Genomic DNA, 12,924 nt, shown 5'->3' on the forward strand with positions numbered 1-12,924 from the left:
AGATTACGTAACTTAATCCAGATCACTGCTATAGTAGTGTTTTTAATGTGATGGAGCCATTTCGGCTAGATTGCCATCTTCACTGGTAACTACGAAAGTGACACACTATTTTAATTTTATTTTATTGTAATATTGGCTATCGTATTTTTGGATACACAGATTTTGTAATTACGTCCCTGTGTTATCAGCGGTACTAGTCACTCTGTATTCTATTACAGCGTGGTGTAGGTTTAAGACACTGACGCTGTCATCTATTATGTGGTTTGCTGCTGTTGTTAATCGTCCTTTCTCGTGATTTCTATAATTTGGTGTTTTATAGTCAGATTTGACAAACTGCAGTTTTGGCAGTTGGCCAGAGACGCTATGTGGTTACAGTTGCTATGTTATGTTGATCGTTTAGGGCAGTTTGTATGATATTTTAATCGATGTGCGTGTGAGTAGTCGTTTGTGTCTATCCGTTGTCGTTGGTTAGGAAGTCGATAAAATTTTGTTTGAAATATTTATTTTTTAAATCCATTTGTTCATTTAAAATGTTGAGTGTATGTAGACTTCTGTTTCTTCAAGTACGTTCATTATTAAACCTTTAGGTATTATGTGTAAGATTCTCATTGCTAACTCCATTTTTTCTGCGTTGTGGCTATCGCTCTTTAAGTAATTAAAGAATTTAGATGGAATTTATGCTGAAGGCGCATCCTGTCGTCCTATACAAAATTTATTCCAGTCCTGACATTCAATGGTTCACGCATTCCCGCCAACATCGTCGAACAGTAACATCGCTGTAATTATTGTCAAGCATACAGCCCAGATGGAATAAATATCGAGCTTACTAAGATTGGGCGGAAGCTGTTTGAGGTGATGCTTTTATATTTATTCGCTGTGTAAGTTACGGTTTATACATTTATTCAGTGAAAGCTGGTGAAGCTATAAACCCCCAGCTGACTGAAAGATCGCTATGCCATTTGTGGACGATATAGGAAGGAAACTTACAGCATTCGGTATACAGATTATATCAACTAGGAAGACAATGCTAAAACCTGAAAATATTCACAGCTAAAACTAAAAGTAATCTTCAAAAAAATGGTTCAAATGGCTCTGAGCACTATGGGACTCAACATCTGAGGTCTGAGTCCCCTAGACTTAAAACTACTTAAACCTAACTATCCTAAGGACATCGCACACATCCATGCCCGAGGTAGGATTCGAACCTGCGACCGTAGTAGCAGCGCGGTTCCGAAGCGCCTAGAAGCGCTCGGCCACGACGGCCGGCTAAGTAATCTTCACTACGGAAAACAATCCGATCACAAATTGTTATCGAAGACACAGCACTGGAAAAAGTCTCCAGTTTTAGTGTTTGATATCAACTTAAATAACGATAGTAACGTACGGAACAAAAATTTCAACACATAAGTGGAACTACAAGTACAGCCTTGAAGAACAAGAAGAGGAAAAACACACATTTAAAGTTTTACGAAACAAGAGTAATGTCTGTCTTGTTCTGTGGCAGTGAATCTTAGACTGAAAAAAGAAGCACAAAGTCGATTGAATCTTACAGGAAATGAGAATATACGATAGGAATAAATGATATTTAACTTAAACCAAACAGTGGAGGAATACAGGAAGAAATCGAGGCAACATCTTAAACGTATGGAAGAAGAAGAATTCCAGTTGCGGCTGCTCCCGGCGGAGGTTCGAGTCCTCCCTCGGGCACGGGTGTGTGTGTTTGTCCTTAGGATAATTTAGGTTACGTAGTGTGTAAGCTTAGGGACTGATGACCTTAGCAGTTAAGTCCCATAAGATTTCACACACATTTGAATTTTTTTAGAATTCTAGTCATTGTAAACAAGTATAACCCCCTCAGGAAATAAAGAATTTGAGATGAAAAGAAACATATGGTTTTAAAATGTGAATCTGGAACGTACTGCTTTTGGGTATTCGTATTACCCACAGGGAATGAAGTCGTTCTTTTCCATGTGGTTCTAACCCATGGCTTCCGGCATGACTGAGGACGAAGGTTTGCTCCTTTCTGGGCACTGCACAGTATCAATGTAGGTCTGGACGGTCCGATAGACAGCAACGGTGCAGCTGGTCAGGTAGGTGGCCCCAGCTCGATCTCAAGGTCTACCAGGAAGGTGGACTCCAGCAGTGGGTAGTCACCCAACGAGAGACTGTGGTATGATGGCGCAAAGTTGGCTTCAGGCAGAGTACAGTTCAGGCTGGAGCCTGCTGATAGCGGCTAGCTGCTTCTTATTGAACTGAAAGTTTCTTGTCCTCACAGCCAGCAGCCTTCGTCACCATACTGCACTCTTGGATATTATTGAGCACAACCTGAGAGTCTGAGAAAGACGGTATGACTCAGAGGGTGTATACACTGAAGAGCCAAACCGTTGTGACCACTGCCTATCGCTACGTTTGATGCTGCCTGGTGGCATTTCAGGCACGTCACACGGCTACAAAAGTATGTAAACGGAGCAGACACGAACAGAGGATCACCGTAGCAAAGATATGGGATGCAAATGGTGGCATTGAAATAAACGAGTTTCACAAAGGGCAGATTATTATTACGTAGAGCTGTGAACGAGTAACTCGAAAATGGAGAATTTGGTGGAATGCTTGTATGCTACTGTCGTGAACATATATGGAAAGAGGTAGGACAGTGAAACTACCACGTTAAATGGTTGAACATCTACGATTCTTCACAGAACGTGGGATTGGGAGGCTTGTGTGCCCTGTAAAGTAGGATAGTTGGTGATCTGTGTCATGTCTGCCGAAAGTGCACAGTGCTGATGCATGGACAAGTGTTTCAGAGCACACTGTTCTTTGTGTGTCATTTAACAGGGAGCCCCGTACAGACCACCCCTACGTGTCGTCACATTGACCCAGTGACATTGTCAATTACGACTTCAGTGGGCAAGAGACCATTGTGAATCGAACGTCTAATAATGCAAACGTGGTGGCTCTTCGGGTGAATCACATTTTTGCTACACTATGTCGCTCGTCGTCTCCACAAACGCCGTCATCGACGTAAACAGTGGCTCGAAACGAGGAAAGCAAAAAAGGTGCAAGCTAGTGGGATCATTACTGTTCTATGGGAGACTTTCTCCTGCGCTTGCATGGAACCTGTGGTAGTAATGGAAGGGGCATTGACAGCTGCGAACTACCTGCACAGTGCTGATGCATGGACAAGTGTTTCAGAGCACACTGTTCTTTGTGTGTCATTTAACAGGGAGCACCGTACAGACCACCCCTACGTGTTGTCACGTTGACCCAGTGACACTGTCAATTACGACTTCAGTGGGCAAGAGACCATTGTGAATCGAACGTCTGATAATGCAAACGTGGTGGCTCTTCGGGTGAATCACATTTTTGCTACGCTATGTCGCTCGTCGTCTCCACAAACGCCGTCATCGACGTAAACAGTGGCTCGAAACGAGGAAAGCAACAAAGGTGCAAGCTAGTGGGATCATTACTGTTCTATGGGAGACTTTCTCCTGCGCTTGCATGGAACCTGTGGTAGTAATGGAAGGGGCATTGACAGCTGCGAACTACCTGCACAGTGCTGATGCATGGACAAGTGTTTCAGAGCACACTGTTCTTTGTGTGTCATTTAACAGGGAGCCCCGTACAGACTACCCCTAAGTGTTGTCACGTTGACCCAGTGACACTGTCAATTACGACTTCAGTGGGCAAGAGACCATTGTGAATCGAACGTCTAATAATGCAAACGTGGTGGCTCTTTGGGTGAATCACATTTTTGCTACACTATGTCGCTCGTCGTCTCCACAAACGCCGTCATCGACGTAAACAGTGGCTCGAAACGAGGAAAGCAAAAAAGGTGCAAGCTAGTGGGATCATTACTGTTCTATGGGAGACATTCTCCTGCGCTTGCATGGAACCTGTGGTAGTAATGGAAGGGGCATTGACAGCTGCGAACTACCTGCACATTGCTGATGCATGGACAAGTGTTTCAGAGCACACTGTTCTTTGTGTGTCATTTAACAGGGAGCCCCGTACAGACCACCCCTACGTGTTGTCACGTTGACCCAGTGACATTGTCAATTAGGCCTTCAGTGGGCAAGAGACCATTGTGAATCGAACGTCTAATAATGCAAACGTGGTGGCTCTTCGGGTGAATAACATTTTTGCTACACTATGTCGCTCGTCGTCTCCACAAACGCCGTCATCGACGTAAACAGTGGCTCGAAACGAGGAAAGCAACAAAGGTGCAAGCTAGTGGGATTATTACTGTTCTATGGGAGACATTCTCCTGCGCTTGCATGGAACCTGTGGTAGTAATGGAAGGGGCATTGACAGCTGCGAACTACCTGCACAGTGCTGATGCACGGACAAGTGTTTAAGAGCACACTGTTCTTTGTCTGTCATTTAATAGGGAGCCCCGCACATACCACCCCTACGTGTCGTCACGTTGACCCAGTGACACAGTCAATTACATCAGTGTCTTCTCCGACGGTGATGTCATCTTTCAGGAGTATAATTGTCCATGTCTCGGAACCAGAACCGTGCTGCAGTGGTTAGAGGATCGTTATAGTGAACTCACGCTGATGTCTCGGCGACGAAATTCGCCTGATGTAAATCTCATAGGACCCATCTGGGTAGTTATTGGGCGCCATCACAACGTACGCATATCAGTGAGCCGTTATTTACGCGAATTACGTGATCTGTGCGTACACATGTAATGCCAAATACCTCCACATATCTACTAACAAACTGTCGGATCCCTGATACGCAGAATCAGTGATGTACTCCGTTTCAAAGACGGACAATCCTGCGGTTAAGCAAATGGTCATAACGAACATTGGCAAGAGCACAAACTATTAACATCATTGAAACCAACATTAGAATTTCTTAAAATTGTTTTTGTTCATTTATTAGTAGTAATAACCGTGGGAGATCTGATCTGACATGGCTTCAAGCATCTCGGTCGTCCATCCGGTGTAGATTTAATATGGTGACATGAAATTACCGTGCGCGCGAAGAATAGCCGTAAGTTCTTATCCCACGTCTGCGTTGCTATCGCAACAAAAAACAGACATAGTAGACACACTATAGTTTTGTATCAAATAGTTACTGCTATAAAATTGTTTACATTCATACACAGCATATTATGTAACATATCTTACCTCGTGTCTTAGTGGCGGAAAATTCGACAGTGGTACAGAGCTAGCTCTACACTACTACCCAATGGATACATTGGTTTATCAATGTACCCTGTGGTAACACATATTTGAGATAGCCAAAACTTACTTAGAAATCGTAGATTTTTTATCCTGGTGAGATTCCATTTTCACTGAAACAATAAAGTCATCACCATCCCTAGTTGGGGGAAGCGATTCCTTACCACTGCTGCCCAAGATCTCCGAGCTCCCATACTCAAATGATGTAGGCACTGAGTCCTACTGCAATCCACACAATACTGTTTACTGTGGAGATACGTTGTTCCTCACAGCATACTGTGGCTCACACACTACGCCTTGGTCAGGGCCAAAGGAAGGGGCTTCTGGTTTGCGTGTCTCGGGAATTCAGTTGGGTTCCACATTAGATGCTCGTATGGGGATGCCAATGTACAATGTACACCCACTTAAGACGTAACGATCCAATATGACGTTTAACGTTACATCGTTAGAACATGTAGATATCCATTACATTTCCAGTCATAATATAGGCCGACGAACTGTAATGGAACTGGAAGCATATGAAGGACAGTGGGAAAGACTTGTTGGCTGCGGTGGAGTGATGGTTTTAAATCACACTGTGCAAAAAGCGGGGTGTATCATTTTATCCTCGTTACGGAAGATTGTTTCCGTGCATGCCAGATATAGAAAAGCTTTCAAAATTTTAATGCTATGTGACATCACCAGACTATCCTACGCCAAACCATCTTCTTCCTTTAGGGCATTGAAGTCACCATTTGACACACCAATTTCTGACGACCGCTCGTCACAAGATGCAGATGGTGTGGGCACAGCAAAGCATGAGCTTGAGGCTTCCTGCACAGTGAGAAGAGAAAACATTTTACTGCATCACTTGTCGGTCTTTTGTTTCACATGATGTGTGGCTTCTGGTTCCTCTCCAGCAGCTGATAGAACTGGGACATGGTCTGAGTCTGGGTAATTCAAGCCCCTGGATGCTCTCACGTATGAGAACTGTGTTATAATCCTTCCAAGGAGAGTAGGGGTGACTAGAGGGGAATATTTTAGTAAATAAAGTTCAGGAAGTTTCGTTATAATTTTCTCTTCGAAGGTATGCTCTGTTTTACCGACATAGGCACTAGATAATATTGTATACTTTTGCCTACAGTAAACTGGTATCATAGTTTCATGAAGCCATCCCAACGGAATTGCACCTTACGTTTTCGCAACCAGGACCACACAGCCGTCTGTTTTTTTTTTTTTTTTTTTCTGTATTGACGTCCACGAACCGCTTCCTTCGTTTCAGGGAAAAGATGAAAATCACATGACGTCAAATTTGGACTGTACGGCGGATGTGATTACTGTTGTGTGTTTCAGCCTACTCAGGTGCGTTGTTATGGATCAGAGAGTTTATACGTGATGAATGGAAGCAATGATTGTGTTTGATTCCAGGAGACCAATATGAATAACTCCGTCAGCACAATGCTAAAATCAACACAAACCTTGCTATAACCTGCCAACGGCCTTACCTCATTGATTAGCCAGGTTCATGACAGATAACCGACGTTAACCAACGTCAAGCTCGACCTGTACTGTTATGGGCAACTGCAGGGACGCGCTGTTGCCAAGTTTTCCTGTGCGTGGCCTCAAAACATATGATGGGCGGTGGCATTGAGTTCCTCGTCTGATGGTTCCATTTTGACCCAACTGTCTGTGCAACTCATGACACCAACAGCGTTCTGGTAACTCAGTTGTAGCAGAGCCTCTATACAGCACACTGATACCAGTTATGCACCAGTGCTGTTGACTACAACACATGAAATGAAATACATGATTAGCTATAGTTCTCATTGGTTCGTGTAACAATTGCTATGTTTTCTTAGTGTCAACTGTGATGAACACTGCGATGACAAAATAGCCGTTATCCGTATATTAGTGCCAATAGGAGACCAGATAATGATCTTATCTCATGGTAACACCTATGTCTGTAGGGAAGTGCCCTTAGCGCATGTCTCTGGAGTACTCGTGCGTCATACATTCAAAGTCAGGATGTAACTAGCACCTGTCGACTTGCTCCCCTTACACCCCCACGCCTTTAGGGTGACTGCTTGAATACAAATGGCAGAATAATGAAAGTCATCCATCCACTGAGAGGGTTCTAGTCCAGATAATGATGTAAAGTGAGGTCATTCTTCCCCCAAAAGGATGACTTGAAAAAGATGGGGTAATTATCTCCCTCCAACATTGATGTAGGCCAGTAGGATGGCTTAAAAATGGCGGGTCCACCCTCCCCGTTCTTATTACTAAAGCAATTGTATGAGCGTCATCATTCTTGGTCCGTTCAGTATAGTGAAAGGATCACCTGCTGGGTTTGGTTGGGATCAGGATGGTTTTATTTATTTATTTGTAAATAACAGCATTTTTGGCAACCAGTCAACTCAGACACACCCATACATTTTACCAAAAGTATCACTTATTCAGAACTCTGTAACTGAATCCCATTGCGACGAATAAGTTTGAAATTTGGCTCAAAGGTGCCTACAACCTTCCTCTGTAACGGGGCGAAAGTGTGACGCCCTGCGAGGTCACCCTCGAACTCGGCGATGCTACAAGCAGCAAGGTGTCAGCACATGCGGATACGAGTCCACAGCTCAGAAGTTCAAGTAACGTTTAAGGTGAGTTAACGATACCACATTCGCACCAAATTCCTCCCAGTGTGATCGTGTCACATAATGGGATGGTCGACACGTCTCTTTTTACAAACATTTCAATTCTTCTTTTCACGCTTCTGCGATGGAGGTCAGAACCTGCATTGAAAACACGTTGTTTTGTTATGGGTGAACCAGGAAAATATTTCAGACACACTACTGCTCAGAATCGACACGAGAAGACCTCGCGAGGTGGCAAAAAAGGATGCCAATGAAACAACACCTTCCCTTGGGGTGTTGGTTCCCACATATTTCGTGGTCAATAACGGCAGTTTGTAATGTGATGAGCAACAAGACGCTTTCTTGACGTCTGACACTGTTGACTCCCTCCTGAACGATTCAGACATACTCTAAGGGCATTGTGGGGCTACAACCTCTCTAAATGATTAAATGCGAACATTTCAGGTTAGGCTTTACGGTGACTGTTACTGACATTAAATGAAACAACAAGTTTACTGTTACCAGCCACTACAGCTCGGAATGTGACATGACGTGACCTCTGTGGAGTGGAGTGCGAGCACAGTTTTTCTCTGGGATACAGTGTGGAACCACGAGGGACTGTTAAAAACCATTCGATGAAATCTGGATGTGATCTGGAGCAGCAAAGAATGTTTATGCCTTTTCAGGCCTCCTGTCTGCATCGTCCTGTTGTGTGGTCCTGGAGGGGTGTAACACTGACATGTGCATGAATAAAATAGTAAACGATCCATCTAGGACCACGCCCCATGTTCGGCACCCCCTCAGTACCAACCCACCCACTTCTCTTGAACAGGTTAAAAATGTACCTGTGAGAGATTTCAAAATGCATTCACCTGAATGGCTGCTCCAGCGCCTGAGGGCAGGCAGCCCCAACAAAGGACTGATAGAGGGATTAGCTTGGTGTAATGTTTTAGCCAACATGTATTTTGTGCAGCCATAAGCTCAGTCAACTCAGTTTTGATTCATCACCTGATTCAGGCACAACTTGAAACGTTAACTATCTGCCTAAAATGTTACTTTTAGCCACATGTGTTTAGGAGTGAAACAGCATTGTAGCTCCTACATTAAGATTCCACAATGATGTTTTAGACATCAGCTCCACAGACAGTGATTGTGTGTGTGTGTGTGTTATCTAATTCAGGCGAAGGCCATTTGACCAAAAGGTCACTTGTTTAGCAGTCTTTTTATTGTGTCTGTGTGCGACTCAGCATCTCCACCACATGGGGAGTAGCAATCTATCCTTTTCATAAAATTGTCGTTATTTCATCCTGGAATTCCAACATAATTAGTGCATACATCCAGACCGCAGGTGGTGTAAAGTCTTACTAATGGGCGTCAAGTTACTAGACAATTCGAATCGATTTTGTGGTGAGTGAAACAACATGACATACCCTCTCAATCCGTGATACTTCATTTCGTTTTCTCCTCTCTTTCTGGGTGATTTACTTTCTTTTGTGAGACAGTGTAATGGATGAGTTTTGTTGTTTGAGCATCAAAGTAAATGATGGTGGTCGAAATAGGCAGGAATATAAAATCTCGAATGGAAAGGGGAAGAGAATACGTTCGGAAAAAGAGTTATTTATTAACACCTCACATAAATTTAATTATTGGGAAGTTTTTCCGAAGGTATTGGTCTATAATGTAGCGTTGTAATGATGTGGAAAGTCGACAATTAAGTAAATGAGCCAGGAAGAAAACAGAAGCTTTGGAGTGTGGTGCTACGGAGAAATTGTTTGGAACATTGTCCGTGGAAAAAAATGGCGAATGATGAAACTATAGTAAAATTATTTCAATTAAAGCAGGATTGCTCGCATATAAGTTACTATTCTGGCGCCCAGAACTTCGCTAGAGCAGACTGTATGGTCTACACAGATCTCTTTTGTTTTTCTTCAATCGAATTTGCTCGTGTATAAATCTACACACAACAAAAAAGCTAGTGATCCTGTACATGATTGCCAGTCTTTGCATAATTAAAGTGCCCCAGTCAGTTCAGTGGAATTTCGTACAGCGAGTTAAGAAAAGAATGGACAGAGGGGATAAGTGGTTCTATAGTTATTAGCACCAGCCTTACACCCAGAACCGAATTCTCTTATGTCAAATAGATATTCCTATACATGGAATCCCATTTAAACTTGATACCTATTTTATCAACAGTAATGATTAGTCAGTGTAGTAATTACAACAAAAACTATTTTATAAAGATATATTAGGCCTATTGAAAAATTATTGTGCTACAGATATGCTTCTTTATCTATACAATTCTGACAAACCCGATTTGTTGTGGTGACTGTAAAACAGTTTTTTTAGATTATCTTCGATAATTGCAACATCATCTAAACTTTTCACGCTCTTCCGAATGTACTTCTGACCCAAAAGCTATTCTACGTTCATAATGAAATGTGTCATCGCCTTAGGGCCTGAATTTTCAAAAGCACCTGAGAACTCAAATACCAGTTTTCACTGATGTAGCTTTAAAAACAGTTTAAGTTGATCTTTAATAATGATTTACTTTCAAACAAAAATTGTCACCAACTATTTCACCCCCTTAGGCATTGAATTTTGAAAATTGCTGAAATACGAATTTTTTATTTCTAACTGAGAAACCAGATACCAGTTTTCGTAGTTCCAACTTCAAAATTAACTTAATAGCGACATATTTTCAAAAATCTTTCATCCCCAATGTCACATTAAGAGCGAAATCTCAAAAAACCCGTTCTAAAACCAATTCTACAACAGAAGATCAACAACCTCTCTGTTCTAATACAAAAAGATATTTTCATAAGAACTGTGATTCCGTACCTCGCCCTCTTTGGGATTAATTTCCCAAAACAATTACACATGTATCCCTTTTTACTCTCTAACTCAGAAGCCAAATACAAATTTTTGTTAGTTTAGCTTTAAAAATGTTTTCGAAATTAAACATTTTCATGAAACATTCCGTCTGCTATTTCACCTCCTATAGCCACACTTTGACAGATGTAAACCGTAATTTTGATAAAAAATTAAATTTAATTACTTTAATTGAAACATTCAAGTACTAGTTATAAAAAAGGAATACGACATAATTCTAAGAGAGTAAAGGAATAGGAGTACTCCAGAACAAAATTCGTTTGATTGTATTAATCTCGTCAAGTAACATAGATAATAGTGTCTCCCTCTACTACGTTCAGATCTGTTTTGTAAGAACCTAATCGCTTCAATGTGATGTGTAATTGTGAACTGGAAGTTCAAACAAAATATCAGTATTCTTAAAATTGTGGTTTACTATATTTATTTCAAAAGCTAGATTCGCCGTATGGTTGGCATTGATTCCAAAGGTCATGAGTGTGATAAATTAGCTAAGGAAATAGAAAGCCAAATTTCGGAGATAGTTAAAGAAACTCAAATTATTAAAATATAAAGAAAAAGACAGCGAACAGCATTGTAAGAATAGTACTTGATATTCGTTTTCTGCCATTTTAACGTAACGAGCGTTACGCTAAGCGATAGTCCATTGTTTAGTTCTCGGCCAGTATTAACAATCATCCTACCATCTCTGGTCGCTGTAGAAGCAAAGCATTGAAATCATTTTTGCTACGACCATAGAGTAGAAATATCTCTGGAGTGAGCATTGCGTCCTGCGCATGTTGTTAACATTAAACTGGAATTGTCACGTGATCTAGGGACGACGTCGATTGTTTAGTGCAAATTCGCGTCCGCCATCAGGTAACGTCTCGTCTCGTCACATAACACCAAAACATTCTACAATACCTTTCGAATGGAGGTATTCGCACAGGTCGTCAACGGAACGTCACGTCATTTCACGGTACGATAAGGTTTCTCGGGAAGAAAATCTTAACGCTACCAGTCTGTTAATATCTTAACCTATTTTCGCCGCACGCATTCTCCTTATAATAGTGGATTTTGTACTGTTGTACCTTCATAATCTTTATTTTATAATAGCGCTTTGTTTTAGTGACAAATTGGAGATGTTCCATGACGACTGGGATATTTTATCCACTTTCTTACACAATCGAGATCGTATATCTGAAGGCGAAAAGTTATTTAGGTTTTACAATAACACAACGGCGCTGATGCCCACAATGTATATGTATAAGAACATAAGTAGACGAAGCAAACTCCATCATATGACATTTTAAGCAAAAAAGTCACCTTTAATGAAGGAGTAAAATACAGTTGTTTATGACGTTATCAATTACGTAAGAAAAAACATAATGGATAAGTTTAACAGGCTTCATTAATTCGTTTGAAGCTTTCTTTGATGTGTATGAATGTACATATTTTCCCTAGTAAATAATTGTCCATGTTTTGAAACGTTGTCTCACTTCTCAGTAATTTACCAAACATAATTGATCAAGAACATAGGTTATAAAGTTTGCTTCGGCTATTGACAAATTTTGTCGTTGTTAGCTCCTCAGATCTGATACTATACTCTAACATTTTATGCATATTGGGGATGGTGACTCAAAACCCCAATTTTGCCGTTCAGTACTGGCTTAAGCGACTTGACGAGATGTGACATGAAAGACATTGTAAATACATGCTGACGTGAAGCTTCTGTGACGTCATGCTCGTTCATTTTGCTCTTCAAAGCTAAGAGCCCAATTTATTTCAAATATCAGACGTAAACTGCTATGGTGCCTGCAACACGTCTATGCTAAGTCCACAGCACTTACGAAGGGAATGTGTCTTTACTAGCGATATGACAACATTCAAAATTTATAGGATAAATGTCGAACAAATCTACGGCGTCCCGAGATCACGTGACCGTTGTGGCAACGTATGTTGACAACACAAAATCAATTATGCGCTTCTGAATGCTCACTCCAGAGATATTTCCACTCAATGGCTACGACAAAGTAGTTTCAAAATATAACTAAAGTACATTTCAGTTTGCCAGGTCAAAGACAGTAGAACCAGGTAATGAAAGACATTTTTATCTGTGATTAATTACATGGAGTAGAAATATCTCTGGAGAGAGCATTCAGAAGCGCAGAATTGATTTTGTGTTGTCAACATACGTTGTCATAATGGTCACGTGATCTCAGGACGCCGTAGATTTGTCCGACATTTGTCCTATAAATTTTGAA

This window comes from Schistocerca serialis, chromosome 4 (genome assembly GCF_023864345.2).
Source record: "Schistocerca serialis cubense isolate TAMUIC-IGC-003099 chromosome 4, iqSchSeri2.2, whole genome shotgun sequence".
Taxonomy (NCBI): Eukaryota; Metazoa; Arthropoda; class Insecta; order Orthoptera; family Acrididae; genus Schistocerca; species Schistocerca serialis.